A 16,895-nucleotide genomic window follows, 5' to 3' on the forward strand; every position below is an offset into this window, starting at 1 on the left:
TCTGTGGCTTTTTGAGAGACGCAGGCAGTTTAAATGAAGCAGGAAACCAGTGAAACTAGCACACGCCCCCTGTTCTGCTCCATCATGATCCTCCTTCTTTCCTTGGTCACTGGTTCCCATGGAAATATCTAAAACACAACAGAGCTCAGTGGCCCTGTGTTAGCCATCGAGATAAGTTCACTTCCACATGACTGAAGAACTGTTTTCAAACAAGTGGCAGGCTTTTAATCCACGTGTTTGTTTTTTCATGTATTTAGGTGTGACCCTGTTCTGTGACGATAAAAAAAAAGGTGATAAAAAAGAATCTCTTTTTAAACATTTGAAGAGCGAGTGGCTGATAAAGCAAGTCTCTATCTAAAAGGTGAAAACAATGTTAATATCTGTTTTTTTTGTTGATCTATCTATCTAAGTATGTGAGTTCTTGCTCATCATAATTTGGGAATCTTTGTATCACTGCCTCATTGCGTCACTTGGAAAGTTGTTATCACTTCATTCACATTGGTGTGTATATATCTGGTAACCTTTCAATTATCAGGCTCTTAACTTGGATTTTGAAATGATGCTTTGTAGAGATGAACAATAGATACTTCATATATGTCATGGGTTTTTGCAACTTATTTACTTAGAAGATTCGTCAACCTTCTTTGAAACATTTTAATGTCAGTGCTACCCTCTTGTGGTGGATCACGGAGCAGCTCTATTATGACTAAATCACACCTGGCAGAATGGCAGGTATAAGTTCTGTAAGCGTGCAGTGAGAAATGATAAGGATTTTTTGTTGTCATTCCAAGAAACCTTTTAAAATACACTTGGATCCAACTGACAAAAGAGTCACTTCTGTTGCTTTTATACATTTTGAATACTACCACAACAAGGACAGGTAGGCCTGTTCCACACGGACGAGTGACGCGTTGGAAAATGCTGCGCATAGGACAAGGTTCAAGTGGAGTAACTCGGTTACCATGTGTCACCAAATAATCAAGCGCAAAGTGATGTCAGTGCTAACAATAAACCAGGAAAGTGTCCTCAATGGGGTCTTCTCAGAAATGTTTTCCAAAACTGTTCCAGCCACATCTATTATTCAAGTGCATGTCTGGTTCATTGGGAAACAGGATTGCAGGAATGTGATGAATGTGAAGTCAATTATTAATATGGAATGTAAAGAAAAGCAAATATGAACTCTCATCAACACCATGAAAACCATCAATACAGTTATACGAGATACATGTATTTATCCATAAGTGTCTTTACCCAAAATGTGTGAGTACGTTACTGAATATTAAGCAAAAGTATTTTGAGATCTCTTACTATATTGTCAGTGTTCTGTTCATGCTCTTGAATGATGCTTGATAATCTCCTCTAGGGGGCAGTATATGTCTAGAAAACAACCACTGCAAACTGAAAGGGAGGTGTGTTCTACATTAAATACAGGCTTCTTAATTACATAAAACGACTGCAAATGTGTAGATAATCTCTTTCATATAGTGAATTCAATATATGATGAATGCGCTCATTATTCATTTCAGCTTGACCTCTCTGACCTTCCAGCAGAAACACATCCACCCACCCATACATACACGGCCATGTTGCCTGTTCCCTGCATGGTGCTGTGTAATTAATGAGCCCAGGGTTTACCCATCTAAACACCAGTATTAATCTACCACTCATATTGATTCTAGCCTAATAATGATATATTTGTGTATGTGTTCCGGCTCCGCTGTTAAATGTAGGACTCCTCTCACAGTTTTGATTCTAAATGGTGAAGAGTGCATTAATATAAACAGCAAAACAGGAGTTTTTATAGCATTTTAATAAAGAAACACCTTAACATAATGTGTCTTTAATGGGGGGATGAAATGAAACTAAATGACAATATTTAATGCGTTATCTGCTGCTTATCTTGTTAACGGTCGCAGAGGGAAAGATCTTAAACTAATCCGAGTTAATATCGGGCAAAAGGATGTATAGACTTTCCACTGAGTATAACAATCCCTCACATATTCAGCGATGAGAAACCGACCTAAAATACTGACATACACACAGTTAAACTGTGATTTGGACTAATGGCATTCCTGTTGTGAGCCAATGATACTAAGCACCACAATAATGGCCCCGCAATATTTCATTTTGAATCATTTATAATATGTTACTTCAGTTTGGTTTGAAAAGACACACATTTGGTTAATGTATTTATTTCATTTGAAAAAAATTAGTTCACTTGAGGTTCACATTCATAGATGGACATTTTTTTGAGTTATACTATCACCATTTAATCACTGTCTACATGGGCCCTGCGCTGTGTTTCTTCTTTATGCAGCCATAGAAAACTATTAACAAGATACTTGTGTTTGAATAGGAGATGGGAGTATATTCTTAAACACGAAACAATATCTAGTGCTCTGTGTTTATGTTCTTTTGTAGGAAGTCTGTTTAACTTAAATCAGTTCATTTTATTTAATGTAAAAAAAAGCTGCTCCCCCAGAGTATTTCAAGCTGTAGTGCGTAAATTAATACTAGACTACAAGAAATGTCTGTTAGATTAGTTCAAACGATGCTGATTTAGACACAACGCTCTCTGTATGGCTCAGTGGGGTTTAGATCTAGTGTCCACCAGCGACATTCCCGCTCTGCACACAGGAAGTGAGTTATTTTATGGCAAGGCAGATGACGGCAATGGCAACCTTGCACGAGTACAATTAGAAGGGTGTACAGAGGTTGGATTATGACAACAATGACATTACCTGCTCAACAAAAAGAACACTTTCTTGTCCCTGTGCGGTTGCTGTATAATAATACACACACACACGATCCCTGCAGGTCTGATAGTATTGCTTGATAGACCCCAAGGACACAGCACACAATTTTTTTTTTTTCATTGTTTCTGTTTCAAGGCAAAAATAATAAAATCCACAACAACAAACATGATCAATAGCTACACAGTGCCGCTTTTAAAGCCCCATTAGTCACTTCATCCCAGTGCCAGGTCTGATTATACAGCTGTATTAAGTTATAACTTTGGCTAAATATACTGTATCAGGATATTTCTGCCTTTGCATTTGATTTCATCCAGTGAGTCATCTACTCATTTATGTACATGTGTATTTATTTGAGTGCATGTGGCATCCGTGTTGTGTGGAACACAGCAGGTGCACTTGACTGCACACATTCAAAAGGGTTCAGCTCATTCATCGAAATGCCCCCTTTATTGTGAGTTCATCTGTATGTGCGTCCGTGCGTTTAGTACACAGGGTGCTTATTAGGCCTGGTTAAAAAACAAAAAGTCACTGTTTTAGCATTAAAACCTCTGCTGCTATTGTGGGGATGACACAGCTGTGTGATTATCAGACACCGCGGGTGAGTGTGACGCTGCTTCCTTTTTCGGCGCATAGATATGAGACGATTTTTTTCTCCCCCCTCTCTCTTCTACCATCTCTCTCTCTCTCTCTCTCTCTCTCTTCTCCCACCTCTCTCTCTCTCTCCCTCTCCACTGTACGATAAACGAGGAGGGGCTTGATGCCGTGGAGGAGGCAGGCAGGCAGGCAGGCAGGCAGAGCTGACCCGCTTTGCGGTGTGTGTCGCCAATCCTACATCCCAGTCCGCCTGCATGCATTAACGAGCGCCGGACATCATCAGGTAGGATTCCGACTTTATTTCCGTGTAAGTTGTGTTTGTTTGCTCCTTAAAACGCCGCGCCTGCTGCTGCTGCTGCTGCTGGAGGTGCTGTGCAAACGCCCCCCCCCCCCCCCTCCCCACACCACCCCCCCCCCCTCCCCACACCACCCCCCCTTTTTTAATCACACTCACTACGAGGAGGCGGACTCGGTGTGGGCTCAGCAGGGGCGCTGAAAACATTTCATATGTAGACCTTTTCTCATGGTTGGTGTGATGTGCTCCATCCCTCGGACGCCAGGGTCGGTCAAGCCTCATCTGGTGCCTTGTTATCATCAGCCACTCAAGTCTCTTTCCTCGCCTGATAATGTGACTGACTGCTTTTGACATTGACAGATAAGAGGTGAAGAACAAGATGGATTGACCTACTTGTTTGGCATTGCTGCTGCTGCTGCTGCTGCATTTCTGGTAAATGTTTGTGATTTTGAAATGAGCAACTAATACCGTAATGCCCGCCTCTGTGATGAAATGTGCTGTACAGTAACTTGGACTTGACCTGAATGTTCTTGGATCTGCTCTAAAGCTAGCACACATGATGTGAGACTGTAAAAAAAAAAAAAAGGGCAGGCAGGGATGAAGCCTAACCGCCAATTGGTTGGTTTCCATTAGCCTGTTTTTATGTATGTTTTCAATTTGTGCACAAACAAAAACCCCCCAATGAAAATCTTGAAATATCATTAAAGGTTTTTAAAGGAAGGGAGAAAGTAATTGAAAATAAGTGCAATGAAAACAGGGAATAAAGCACGACCTAGATCCAATGTGTTACATTTAAGTGGTTTATTTGCACAAAAATAGTAAAATGGTCTTGTAGCCTTAGAATAAGCCTTTTACAGGTAATGTTTAGGCAAGGCTCCATTTTACGTAGGCCGCCATCTCACACTGCAATGTTTCTACAGCAGGTTGAACAAACAGATCTTGTGTTTTGCTCTTTGGAGGAAAAAAAACGTCCCGCTTTCACGAAGTAGAGCGACATCCTTTCTGGTCTGCTAGGGCCACCATCATTCTGATGCACGTGGGGAAAGCAAGGGCTAAACGAATGAGTCCATCGTTTGTTACGATTTGTAGTCTCCACCAATCATAAAATGTCACCTTGCATTTCAGGTATGTGTGCACTGATGGAAACACCAATAGCTCGGTTTCCATGGCAATAAATTGCAAAGGAAACCTAGCTTCTGGTTTGCAATAAATGTGGGCACCGTAGACGGATGACAGTTTATAATGGCCAGTTTGGTTTAGGGTTGTTTTCTTTGCAATCCTCTTTCCTGGGGATAAAAGCGATATTTTCCAAGAGGAAATCATTTGTCACGAAACCTGTCTTGTGTGCCGAGATCAGAGGACACACTCACCTGGCTATGGATCTTTTACTGTCTCCAAGACACCAGCAGGGAGGCTGTGCTTGCTCCCAATGAAGGACATATCTGCTTAACAGGCAGCCTCTCCTGCCTCACACGCGTGCGTCTGTGCTGCACTTGTGAAGACGTACTTTATGAGCTGTGACATGTGCTTGTTTCACACAGGAAAGGCCCAGTAAATGTTGTTCCAGCCCAGTACCTGAGTGCATTCTTTTGAGGAGCAACTGTGCAAGAACTGGGCTCACTCACTCATGTCAAACCACACGATAGATTCATATTATTCTCTTTTGACATCCAAGGAAGGACGCTTTTGGCTGCAATGGACAACTGTTTGAAATATTAAAAACGCCGCTGTGTGAAGCAGCTGACAGTTTATTGTGAGAGGCATCTTTAAAAGTGAGGGTCAAATCAAGGAAACTTTACTTACTTGGATGATGTAACCAAAGGTCATGCTGCCTCTTTAAAGCTTTATACAGCAAGGCACGGCTGACGCACACAGGGATTGAGGCTGACTGGGAGTACCCTACCCGTAGAAATGTACTCCCTAATGGTACTATAAGGTACCAGTCAGTGCGGGGTGAAAACATTCATCGCATGCACAATAGGAAATGTTATATGAGCTCCTGCATAGTGTATCTAAAAGCACAACGATGGCGAAAAAACTGCTAATATTGGATCACCATGCAGGATGTTTAGTTTCTCTTAGGGAGTTTATATCATTGATACAGGACAGTAGGTTCTCTCTCTCTTTTTGTTGATGTCAGTCAAGTAAATGCTGACGATTAAGTAAGGGGTGGGAATCACAGGGTACCTCACGATACCGATAATATCACGATACTGTGATCATTCATTTATTGCGATACAATCATATAGCGTTACATCACGATATCTGTCTAATTGAAGAAAACAACGTCCGTGACGGGTTAAAAGTGCAGGATTTCTCTATGTATTCACCACATAGAGAATAAAGTGGATAAGGTGTATGTGTTGAACATGGATGAGGCGTCTCGTGACGTAGCTTTCTCCGCCCATTATCCCGCTGTAAACTCCCTCTTCCGCCCAAGTTTCGTGACGCCTGTTTACTTTGGATCGCCTTCATTTATTAGTTAAAATGTGGATATTTGTATCGATGATCGTATAGCACGAGGAAGGGCGGCGGTTTATATGGCACCAAATTGTTATTTTGACCCATCCCTACTATCTAGTGAGCGCACATTACTCTAGTCTCACATGTGAGCAGGTTGGATGTTGACGGTTAATCAGACATCACCACTTTTACATGCTATACTTAGCTTTAGATGTAATGGACGGAGGTCTTTGTTGTACCTTTTAATAGGACCAAATCTGTGCAATTCATTAGAGCTGCAACTAACGATTATTTTCATAATCGATTAATCTGTCGATTATTTTCTCGATTAATCGTTTCGTGTTCTGAATATGAGAAAACCTTAAAAAGGTTGATCGGTGTTCGTCAAACCCGGAAATGATGATGTTCTCAAATGATTGACTTTTGTTATCCAGATCAAAGAAAATCTTCACATTTAAGAAGCTTAAACGATCGCAAATCTTGTTTTAATCATGAAAAAAAGCTTCAAACCGATTATTCGATTATCAAAATAGTTGTCGATTCATTTAGCAATCGATTAATAATCGATTAATCGTTTCAGCTCTACAATTTATCACACATGTTGACACCCCACCATCATGCAAACATGTTCGTGTTTAAGCTTATTGTGGGCAGGTTTCAGTGTGTCCGTCTTAAAATGATTGATGCAATAATGAATGCGAACGCTTATTTATAAAATAATATATAGTTATAAACAGGTAAAGTGTGATATGGATCTAGATACAGATTTTATTGCTGGCTATGCTTGGAGGAATTTTTAATGACAATAGAAAAACCGGTCCCCTATATGCCTTGCTTTTACTGTTTGTTTTGTTCTTTTTTTCACTGGGACAACTTGATTTGTGGCACCTAAGAAGTATATTATTCTGAATCCAAAACAGTGCAGAGAAAAGCATTCACTTAGGATCTATTGTATTTTTCTGGCAGGGCTGCTTATTATGACACGAGCTTCTGCAGCATCTTAATGATAGTGATCGAACGGAACCGCTAGGAACACAAAAGTTGTTGCCCCATTAAATAAATAAAAGGTTTGCTGAATGCCCAACTGTCAACATATACGAATAGAGAATATTTGTCAGTGCTGGACAGGCTTCATGAATCACAAACACCTTTCTCTGATGAATGCTTTTGTGTTTTGACTAGCCATGACAGATTGCCTGGTAGTGTGTGTGTGTGCATATAATGAATCGATCTGTCTTTTTTGAGTCTCTGGATGGACAGAGTTTATGTAAAAGAAAGGGTACATAACATCGGGGCATTCAGATTTATCATTTTGTGGGAATACTGAAGATGCGCAGATCTTAAGCTCGGGAAAATTTGCACAACTTTGACAGTCTTTACCGATTTTTGAAAAGACTTGGAGCACACGCTAACCGACTGGTTTCAACAGATTTCTTTATAACCTGATGAGGGATCACGCGCTAAATGATTTGTCAAACCAAAGGAAGTCAACTGAACACATCACGCTCTCGCGAAAGACGGTTTGTTGTTGTTTGTGCAGCTATCTGCTCTGAGAAGAAAAGGCATGTATGGGTGAAGTCATGGAGGAGTCGATGTTGGCGTCGTCGTTCAGATATTCCCGCTACTTCCTGTGTCCCGCCCACTCTTTTTCATTGGCTGTTGGCAGCATGTGTTTGCAGTTGGGTCGGTAATCAGTACACACTACATCGAGTCCGCTCAAAAAATGCTTGGTTGACTGCGACTGAGGTCGGGTCGGGTCTTTTACCATCAAACACTTGTCAATCTGAGTCTTTAGCCCTATCATACTAACAGACCTTTGTGCCAACTAGCCATGTTGACTGCCCCCATCTAGTGCCGACTAGTGCAGACTCTGTCCAACTGTGAATCGTGGGTAAAACTGGGCAAATATTGTGTCCTGTGAGTACCCAGCTTTAGCTGTTATTCACTGCACCCGTTGGTTCACGATATTCACGAGCCCTTTGTTTGCTTATGTTTTATACAATAGTAAAGGCACCCCTTAAGAATCGACAAGCCCCACAGTTCACTGATAAAATGAGATCACATCTCCACCAAAGTCGCAAGCTCACATGCAGTATTCATCTGCCAGTGGCAGCTGATAAAGACTTGCTGTTTTATCAAACACAACACGACCCAAGGTTATGAAACCAAGATTGGCCGGTTTGTAATGTATGTGCCAAATGAATCTTAAACCCTTAGAAGTCGATGATATTGTCTTTTTTTTTTGAGTCTCGTGAAATATTAAATACTGCTATTTCCCGATGCAGTGGTAATTAAAGCTAAGCACTTTTTAAATGGTGCCCCTTTTCCCACTCATTGCCTGCTATTGAGGAGGCCATTACCGCCGTGATTCTATATTATGGGAGGCTATTACGGTTATCTCTGCTACAACAAGTTAAGTTCACACTTTCAGCACCTAATTTACCGGGAATCACAAGTTTTAAACATGACCTTGACACGCGCTGCACTTTTAGTCCGTGTTAATTCACACCCTGCAAACCAGAGAAAGACTTTTTTTTAGCAGTACAATAAATAAAAAGTGTCATGCCATTCCATTACATATTTTGACCTACAAAGTGTGGAAGTCAAATTGTCAACTTTATTCCTGGGCTGTTCATTTCGTTAGAGCGTGATTTTCCTGTCAGCTGTTACAGTTGCTCCGTCATCGGGAATACGTTCCTGGACGGAATTCCCCAGGAAATGTTGGGAGTTGAAGGGAGGGAACGCTTTCAGGGCTTTTCAAGTTACTCCAGAGTGTGATTGTTGAACCATATTTAATGCATGAGTGTGTGGGAGGTGGAAACTAAAACACACCCCATGCTGTCACCGTGACCCTGCCTTTGTTTTTTTGCCTGTAACAAGGAAACACAGCAGAGCTCTCCTAGGTTTCTTTTGTTATTTGTTTTTTTTGCAGCGCTGTCTCTGTGATCACAGGCTCTTTAGGGCCTGGCTCGCCTCCAGAGCTGTTGCTATTGAACAAGAGGTGGATGCATAGGTTCCCTGCCGTCAATCTGAAAATCGTTTCAGATACATATATATATATATAAATATATATTATTATTATTTTATTTTTTTTTCCCTTATGTGTTTTCACGTTTAAACTAAGGCTGTCCTCAATTGTAAAGAAATATTCAACTGAATCAGATTCCCTACATTTATCTACAGTATCTGCTCTCATGTGGCATGTTAGTGGAAAATAATTTAGTTTTGCTGGTTTTAATTTGCATCATAATTACTAATGTGTAAAGCAGCTGCTTTTAGAGTCAAAGTAGACCTATCTGCTGAGTAGAGAGACCCGGTACTCGAGGCCTTACAGCGTTTATTATTATGATTATACGGACGGTAACACAAACAACTGTATACTTTCCTCACAAAGCTTGGCAGTGGAGAGTGATATAGTGCTTTCAATGTGCATGAGGTCTAAACTAATGGACTGTGCCACTGATGGGTATGCCCACTCAAAAAAAAAAAGTGGGTCATACTAAGTAGATTCCAGCAGAAGCGGTGGAACAGCCTGTGGCACTCCTCATCAGTAGGTCAAACGAGATGCCGCTTTGAAGAAGAAGCGGTTGACAGGTCTGACCTTCACTTTCAAGCACACGGTACACACTTCCAAATCGGGTTAGTGGCATAAGACAGAAGTTGTGTGATTTAGTCTGAACCAGTCTTTGGCTGCTCTTAAATTGTTGAATATTCGTTTTTTTCTGCTCTCTGTATGCGTCTGTGTTTCGATGGGGGTTTTAATACCTGAATAGCATCAGAGGGAAAAAAATGATTGTCTGCTGTCGTGTGAAGGCCTTTACTGGTTTTCATCTTGTTGTAGTAAATTCAAGTAAATTCTACTTTCGACAGGATGTTCCTGCTGGAAAAGACATGAAATCGTCTGATTTGTTTTTTTTAGAGAAAGAATGACCAGGTTTCTCGAGGAATATGACCCCCTCTCTCTGAGGTAAAGTGATTATCTGTGGGGAAAGATCATGTGACAGCTGTGCTAAGAGTCATGTGATATACAGCCTCCTCTGGAAAGGGAGAGTAGCTGAACTAATACTGTTTTTGTCTCGGCTTTATCCGTTTCCTTGTGTCTCTAAGTCTAAGCGACGATAAGAATCTGTGTGATTTTTTTCTTTTTCTTTTTCCACCCGAGTACAAGCAAAGCTCATGTACTCTACAATCTTCAGTGCCCACTTTGGATTTAAATGGTCACGTTATCTGTGGAATACACTCTCTGTTCAGTTAAAATGGCTGCTCAGTGTATTGTCACTCTGTTGTAACCTGCCCAGCTTTTTTTTTTGACTCTATTGTGGACACTTTTCTGTATCGAGCTGCCAGAAACTTTGTCTTTGTTGAGAAGAGCGGATGAGGTCACACTCTGCAAAAGGAGACTGCAAACATATGTGGTCTTGTTTTGCAGTCACTGTCTCTTGTGACTTATTATATTATCTGTTGAAATTCTTATGAATTGCTTCATTCATAATAGGAACTTTGGAGCTATAATTAGTTCACAGAGTTCACTGTGTATGTTGAGAGCTTTAGTATACAGTACTACCACTGTATGATTTTTTTTTTTTTGGGGGGGGGAGTGGCTAGTATCACACAGCAAACACATTAGAGGTGTAGTTTCAAAGGCTCTTGTGATTTTGCCGCCCTCATCAGCATGCTGGGAGTCCTTTTCTTTGGCAGGGGGTCTCTCAGGAACGCCACAGGATCCAGAGGTCAATGACAGCGGGGCAGAGATCCTAGTGATTGAGCTTCTCGCCATTGATCCTCATCAATGATACATCACAGCCAAATGCAGCGGAGTGGTGGGGTCTCTGCACCACAGCACAGGGAAGACATTTATCGTCCGATGAGCTGAGTCATATTTGACTGAGTCTGAAATGAAGCCAGTTGGTGTGTTTAGTGTCCATGATGATGGGAGATGTTTAGAGGATTGCATCGTTTTCTTTGGACCGTGAGAGTAAAGGCGAGCCACACTGGGGGGGGCGGAGCTGAGAATGAATAACAGACAGATAAAGTAAACACAATCATATTGCTGTGGATTTTAGTTTTTTGGTGGAGCTGATGAAGCCAGTGGTGTCACATCAGGGTTAATTGAGGGCCAGTGGGTCCTTTGCGTGTACAGCAGCTGTTAGGCAGATTTTGTGACTGCCTCGGGGAAAGGACTCTCCTGTCTGAAGAGTAGCACTGAAATTACTGCCATCCTCTGCCTTGATCCTCTGCAGACGGTGAGGGTTGCTGACCGAGCGAGAACTCCCTCTCTCGCTCCCTCTCTCCCCCCCCTCTCGTGCTTTCGCTGCTCTCCTCTCAGGCTCACAGCTATGTAGTGTCAGCACCTTGAGCCTCAAAGCAAAAAAACAACAACTGTGGACGGCTTTGCTCTGCTCTCTGACACATTCATGTCGAAATGATTTCGTATTGGCCTGGCCGAAGTGCATTTAGCAACTGGAAGCTGTACTGTATAAGCGATTGTGTTTTCTTAGCCTTGTATACTCAGCTTGTCAGCAGTGCAGTGACCTTGTGTTAAGGGCAGAGAGAATCTCTGGTTACCCTCAGTGGAAGGTAATGGCTATAGGATTACATCCATTGCTCTGTTTTTGGAAATTGAATGATTAAGTTGACTCAGGAGTTTGTAGGGATGCTCATATAAATGCTTTTTTAAGATGATCATTGGCGGGGTGGCGGGGGGAGAGTAAATTTAGATTTAGCATAGCCCAGATATATACGCCTCCTGTTCAGAATCATGGTGAAGAAGAACTTTGTATTTCACCAGTCGTGTGAATTCTTAAACTGAAAACAGAACTGTCTCTTCAGCATGCTCTTTATTACCCGATATTAACCGTATTAATGCCAGTTACACAGATGGATCTTCCAAAATGTAGTGACAGGTTGTCAGCTTATTATTGTTAAGGCTGCACTACTAAACCTTTTTTTAATTTTTTTTATTTAACTGCAGCAGATAATTGTTTTCAGTGGAAAAAAACACACACAAAAACTATTTTTGATCATGATGGATCATTTAACTGCTGAAGAGCCTCTCTCTCTCTCTCTCTCTCGCTCTCTCTCTCTCTCTCTCTCTCTCTCTCTCTCGCATACAGTCATAAGGTGATTGCAAAGAACAAAACGGAGTTAAAAGGGATGGAGGAGACTGGTATCAATTTCCCGTGGCATATAAAAGTCTCCAAGATTTGTAAATAGGCAGCTCATATGTTGGCGGTAAGAACATAATTAGGTGATAATATGCTCATGTTGTGTTTACGGCTTGACCCCACACCGCCAAAGAGAAGACTCCGTATCTGTCAGACATGTGGTTTGCACTGGTGGAATATAAATGTAATTATTTTATTTAGGCTGCTTATGATTTTCTAGGCTGTTGCAACATGTGGGAACGTTTTGAACTCCCTTTGTGAAGTGAATGTATAAAGTATTGCTTGTCAGATCTCACTTGACTATTACAGATTGCAGCCCTTTTAAGATGCTGGAGAGTCTTTGAAGGACAAACGCTTGCCAAAGGTTCCCAGTTAATTATAGTTCATGTAGTAACATTTTGTGTTATAGGATAACAGTTGCATCTGTCCGCCCTCATAAATGTGTTGATGCAACCCGAGCCCGCGTGCTGATCCTCTGAATCGAATGCGACATTAATTCTTGGAGTTCTTCTTCAATTTAAGTCACGGTGGGTTCGTGATTGGTCTTCTGTCAGAACAAAAACTACAGTTTAATCTTTCCTCAGAGCAGATTCTAATTTAATCTATCTCAATATATATATATATATATATATATATAAACAATATTTTACCATACCATACGTCTTAGCCTTCAGTAATAACTAAATAATGCTGTGGAGAAAAGTAGGTATGTTTACGTCATCCGATCTCGACAGATGATGAAAGACGGCACATTTGCACAGTCGACAAAGACAGCCAGTACCGGCTGTTTACCTTCATTATGCTCTCTGATTTAAGTCTGTTGTGACACCTGCTTATGAACCTGTGCAGTGCTGTGCAACCGTTATTCGATAGAGTTATGGTGTTATTTACGGAGGCCCTGTTGAGTTCACGTCGCAGCTCTGAATCTGAATGTCGGAGTCGGCGAACCACCCGAACAAGTGGCCATCATTTTGTTGATCATGATGTCCTGCCTGTTGTATACGCAGCATGAAATGAATGGACGCCGCTATAAATAGGGCAAATCTGCATGTGCTTGCATGTGGTCCATGCAAGCTTCCCCGTGCACTTATGCTGAATGAGTCGGTCAAAGTGCACTATCTGGACTTCTGATAAATGATTGAAATATTAATTGGATACACCGGTGGCTGTGCAGTCATTGGCTCAGTTGCTTTGATTAGTAAAGTTATATCCTGACGCTTTTTTTTTTAAGCATATTTAACTTCAGTTAAAGAAGTTTTGATCATTTCTATCAGTGCAGCTGGCATAGGCGAAAGGGAACGCTGTTAATTTGGATTAACAGACGACATTTTCAACATCTTTCTCCATTAATTTCATGGCATTTTCGAAAAAAGCCTTTGCTGCCGAAACGTTCATCTTGTCTGTCTCTTTTCGCTCATGACGACCTCGCATCGCTAAATGTTTCATGCTGTTATTGCATATGCTTACCTTTATCATTATTTAGAAGGCTCCAGCGCAATAAGCTGTATTTACTTTCGCGAAGAAACCTCTCGTACTGATGGCTGTGGGCAATTTTCCCAGCAGTGCTTGCAGTTTTGCTGCTCTTGCATATTATTTCTAAGAGAATATATAATGTGAAACAAACCAGATAGACAACAATCATCAAGACAAGGGGAAAGCCTGAGAGGTGCAATTCTCTGAAATTGAATACAAGAAAAGTGTTGAAGTTGCAGACAGTTATCTTTTTTTCCCCCCCGCCTAATTGAAGATGCTGTGTAGATGTTTAAAATGATACAGTGTTAATTTCTTGCCATTGTGTTACCATCTGTTTATTCCACTACATGGCAGCTGTTGGCTTCCCCCTATGCTTAGTCTTCAGTTTCCCCATAAACGAGATAGATGGACCTGCGGCAAAGTGGGGAAACTGCCCACCCACACTGGACATGCCGCCCCTGATGGGTTATAGGTTGAGATAACACGCTTTCCACTCAGTCTGGCGGGTATAGTGTCCTATTACATAATCAGGTGTCAGTGCCAGGCTGAAGTCAAAGGTCGGTCGAATACAGATGACCAAGACTGGTGATCCTATGATGTAGGTTGACGTGTAGCCCGGTTTCCCTTTAGTCATTGTTTCCTTTCACTCATTTGTTGCCCCTGTGTCTCATTCATTACCCATGCTTTCTGCCCTTTTCATAACCTAAAATCAAATGTAGGCCTGCCACATGTGGGATTATTGATGCTGTTATTTAATGACTGTCAGGATTTCTGGCGTTTATTTGTGTGAAGAGCTCATACTGGGAAACATGCACTGTATTTACAGTCTGATTTGATTTCCCTGTGCCAGTGAAAAGGCTATCATAAATTACAGGAATCTCATGGAGTGAGGCTCTGTGAAGCTGTATAAAGTCCCGACTGGGAGGAGGGACAAAGAGACATTGGAGGAGGCTGTGCTCTGAAAGAGTGATCTGTATGCAGCTTCAGTGGGAGACAGTGTCCTCGACACATGGCACAAGCTCAGAGACTTGGCTTAAAATGTCGCTGGCTTGTCATGTTAGGCAGCTTGCTCTGCTCACAGTCACCATCGGTCGACGGTGCGCAGAGTCCAGCGTTTCTTCATCTTTTTAAACGAGTGAAATTGTCTTTCATTCAAACTCGCAGCACTAATGATTCGCTGTCGGTGTCTTCTGTGCACATACCGGGTCTGCACGTCCTGCATGTCACAATGAGACGGATATGTCTGCTCCCCTTTGGTGCAGAACCATGGGACTAATTGAATTACACATCCCCCTTCCTTGGCTTCCTGGTCCCATGGGAGTGCACAACTAATCATTTGGAATCTCTGTTTTTCAGAAATGGGGGGGAGGGAGGGGCGATATCAGTGGTTCTTCGATGACCAACCAACTGTACGGCTATACAGGGCTGCGAGTTTTCCATAACATCTCCATAGCTACCGTAGGATTAGATGTCATCGCTCCAGAAGGTTATTAACCTACTGACCTCAAAAGGCGGAGGTCATTGCACAGCTGGTGGCCAGATGTACCCCACATATGCTGCGTTGCTCGTTAATCAAATGAGAGCTTTCGATTTCGAAGTCTTGCTGATGACTTTTCCTCATGATTACAACACAATTAGCAAATTGTAAAAACAAAGCTCTGTTTGAGGTTGTTCTTAGCCAGTTTGAAAGAGAATTTTTTAATATTTTTGATGGTCCCTCATGTGAGTAAATAACGAACTGATGAGTGACATTAAAAGATTATGATGCGCATCTGTCGCAATATTTGCCATTCTATATTTGAATGTAATTGTATTTATTTATTTATTTAGCCAGGAAGGTCCCAGTGAGATATACAATCTCTTCTTCCAGGGAGTCCTGGTCAAGATAGGCAGCATAGATAGTACAAAACGTGACAGAAACAAGACAATTTGAGATATAAAACTCACGACTATAAAATTTAAAAGGAGTTAATTAAAAGAAAGTAAAACAAAAGAGATATTATAAATTATTATAAATGATATTATAAAGATGTAAAGTGCAGAACGATACAGGCCATAGTCATGTAAAACAACAACATGTTTCTTTCATGACGGTCTATATTCCATGACCTGCAATTAGTATATAGCCCTACTTCATATTAGCATTAAGTATTGTTATGGAGAAGATGTTTGTGTTAATGCCCATAATACATCACATGCACTTTACCTTGTCACAAAGGATATTCAAAATTAAGGATTAAGACTGAACCCTATTAGGCCCAGATTACTTAACTGAAACACTGACTTCAATCAATGACGTCCAATCAAACTGACACATGAACACACTGAGTGCAGTGAGAATGAATGCAGTGAAATTATAATTGATTTTTGTGTTACGTACTGTATGCCCTGAAATAATTAGTCGCTGGTCATATGTCGTCTACCTGCCTTTTCTGGTTATAGCCATAAAGTTCCTAATGAATTTGTGTAATGGTATTTAGTTGAGATCAGCTGAAAGCTTAGAAAATCAGACACTCATCGTACTTTACAAAGCACCAGAGACCGCTCTTTATTCCTTTCACACATTTGTAAAGATGTGGTAAAACACAAGACATTAGGTGTCTCTATCTGTTGCTATTATGAATTCCTCCGTCTGTCGGTGGCGCTTCCTTCGTTGCCCTTTCATAAATCAGATTTACGGCTACATGTGTAGTGCCCATGCTAATGAAGTAACACCCAGTGCGGAGACACAGCATTGATTTCATTTCCTGCCTCTCTGGCTGCTCCCTGGGTAGCGAGAGGGCGATTACATTACAATGTCATATAAAAGGAGAGATTAAAGAATCCGCATCCAAGTGGAGTGTCACAGGTGTGTGTGTTCAGCCTCACAATTAGATGTGGAAGTGTAAGAGAGACCAGCAGAGATGGTGCCGAGGACCGCGAGAGCTTCCCCTCTTTCTCTTCAGATCTGTGAAGTAGAACTTTTTTGCCTCGTTAACCGGGGTTGGATGTGGAGGCTGTCAGCTTCTCCCACACGTCTCTGCCAATGAGTCGGGTGTTACTCCCGCTGTCAGAGAGTTGTGGCCGAGGCGGCAGAGAAATGGATGGTTTGTGCGGTTATTAAAGTACAGAGGAGGTCAGAATTCATTGCCTGCCGCCATGCTTGCCTGA

General features: G+C 41.5%; 1 protein-coding gene across 3 annotated transcripts in view; it reads left to right on the top strand.

The window, feature by feature from the left end:
* Positions 1-3,511: 3,511 nt before the first annotated feature.
* The window catches only part of tln2b (talin 2b), an 81,231-nt gene continuing 67,847 nt past the window's right edge, over positions 3,512-16,895 (top strand). For 2 of the 3 annotated variants that reach the window (XM_058645135.1, XM_058645139.1), the window contains exon 1: positions 3,512-3,633. The gene's annotated coding sequence lies outside the window, so the exon portion shown is untranslated. Of the gene's footprint in view, positions 3,634-4,005; positions 4,078-16,895 lie in introns of all 3 variants that reach the window. The other variant, XM_058645136.1, reaches the window with a different exon arrangement.

Source organism: Solea solea, chromosome 12, assembly GCF_958295425.1.
Source record: "Solea solea chromosome 12, fSolSol10.1, whole genome shotgun sequence".
Classification (NCBI taxonomy): Eukaryota; Metazoa; Chordata; class Actinopteri; order Pleuronectiformes; family Soleidae; genus Solea; species Solea solea.